Below are 2,500 nucleotides of genomic sequence, written 5' to 3' on the forward strand. Positions count from 1 at the left end.
GGGTGGTTCAGGACAGTCCAATTGTCTTTCAAATCTACGGTAGAACTCGTTCAGGTCGTTGGCTAGGCGGGAGTCGTTAGTGGTGTGGGGCGCTCTGGGTTTGTAGTTGGTGATGTGCCTGAGCCCTTTGGCAGACAGAAGCAGCGTCGTTAGTAGAGAACTGGTGTTTTAGTGTCTCTGAGTACAGTCGTTTAGCCTCTCTCACCGCTTTGCTAAACCTGTTCTTCGACTCCTTGAATCTGTCTCTATCCCCACTCCTAAACGCTTCCTCCTTCTCCAACCTCAACCTTTTGAGCTTTGCTGAGAACCAGGGCTTGTTGTTGTTAAAGTTCACCCTGGTACGTGTTGGGATACAGCAGTCCTCACAGAAGCTGATGTACACAGCCTCTGTGAGTTCATCCAGACTATTGGTAGCAGTCGTGAACATATCCCAGTCAGTACAGTCTAAGCACGCCCGCAAATCTTCCACAGCCTCACTGGTCCACTGTTTAGATGTCCTCACAGCAGGTTTACAGAGTTTTAGTTGCTGCCTGTATGCACGAATCAGGTGGACCAAGGGAGTTCTGTGCGAGCCGAACAGCCCCGTGACCCACAAGAGAAACATCCCCGCCAAATTCGAGCGTTTGACGGGGTCTATCCGTGAAAAAATATTCACGTTTTTGAGTGCACATGCATTTCTGCTGCAAATGCCTCTGGAAGTTTCATGCCGTTCGTATGCCAATTGTGGCAACACGAAAATGACCCGTTTTCCCATTCCGAGGGATTTCTGTGCGACCCTAACAGCCCCGTGAGCCACAAGAGACACATCCCCGCCAATTTCTAGCGTTTCACGGGGTCTATCCGTGAAAAATATAGACGTTTTTGTGTGCACATGCATTTCTGCTGCAGATGCCTCTGGAAGTTTCATGCCGTTCGTACGCAATGTGGCAACACGAAAATGACCCCTTTTCCCATTCCGAGGGATTTCTGTGCGACCCTAACTAACAGCGCCCGTGAGCCACAAGAGAGACATCCCCGCCAATTTATAGCGTTTCACGGGGTCTATCCGTGAAAAATATAGACGTTTTTGAGTGCACATGCATTCCTGCTGCAAATGCCTCTGGAAGTTTCATGCCGTTCCTATGCAATGTGGCCACACAAAAATGACCCGTTTTCCCATTCCGAGGCATTTCTGTGCGACCCTAACAGCCCCGTGAGCCACAAGAGAGACATCCCCGCCAACTTCTAGCGTTTGACGGGGTCTATGCGTGAAAAATATTAAAATTTTTGAGTGCACGTGCCTTTCTGCTGCAAATGCCTCTGGAAGTTTCATGGCGTTCCTATGCAATGTGGCAACACGAAAATGACCCCTTTTCCCATTCCGAGGGAGTTCTGTGCCACCCTAACAGCCCCGTGAGCCACAAGAGACACATCCCCGCCAATTTCTAGCGTTTCACGGGGTCTATCCGTGAAACATATAGAAGTTTTTGAGTGCACATGCATTCCTGCTGCAAATGCCTCTGGAAGTTTCATGCGGTTCGTACGCAATGTGGCAACACGAAAATGACCCGTTTTCCCATTCCCAGGGATTTCTGTGCGACCCGAACAGCCCCGTGAGCCACAAGAGACACATCCCCGCCAATTTCTAGCGTTTCACGGGGTCTATCCGTGAAAAATATCAATTTTTTTTTGACTGCACATGCATTTCTGCTGCAAATGCCTCTGGAAGTTGCATGCGGTTCGCATGCAATGTGGCGACACGAAAATGACCCGTTTTCCCATTCCGAGGGATTTCTGTGCCACCCTAACAGCCCCGTGAGCCACAAGAGAGACATCCCCGCCAATTTCTAGCGTATCACGGGGTCTATCCGTGAGAAATATTCACTTTTTTGAGTGCACATGCATTCCTGCTGCAAATGCCTCTGGAAGTTTCATGCGGTTCGTATGCAATGTGGCGACACGAAAATGACCCGTTTTCCCATTCCGAGGGATTTCTGTGCCACCCTAACAGCCCCGTGAGCCACAAGAGAGACATCCCCGCCCACTTCTAGCGTTTCACGGGGTCTCTCCGTGAAAAATATCACATTTTTTGAGTGCACATGCATTCCTGCTGCAAATGCCTCTGGAAGTTTCATGCGGTTCGCATGCAATGTGGCGACACGAAAATGACCCGTTTTTTCCCATTCCGAGGGATTTCTGTGCCACCCTAACAGCCCCGTGAGCCACAAGAGACACATCCCCGCCAATTTCTAGCGTTTCACGGGGTCTATCCGTGAAAAATATTCAATTTTTTGACTGCACATGCATTTCTGCTGCAAATGCCTCTGGAAGTTTCATGCGGTTCGCATGCAATGTGGCGACACGAAAATGACCCGTTTTCCCATTCCGAGGGATTTCTGTGCCACCCTAACAGCCCCGTGAGCCACAAGAGAGACATCGCCGCCAATTTCTAGCGTTTCACGGGGTCTATCCGTGAAAAATATTCACTTTTTTGACTGCACATGCATTCCTGCTGCAAATG

Source organism: Petromyzon marinus, unplaced genomic scaffold (genome assembly GCF_048934315.1).
Source record: "Petromyzon marinus isolate PM22_M1 ecotype Great Lakes invasive population unplaced genomic scaffold, UKy_Petmar_22M1.pri1.0 PM_G_Scaffold_192, whole genome shotgun sequence".
Classification (NCBI taxonomy): domain Eukaryota; kingdom Metazoa; phylum Chordata; class Hyperoartia; order Petromyzontiformes; family Petromyzontidae; genus Petromyzon; species Petromyzon marinus.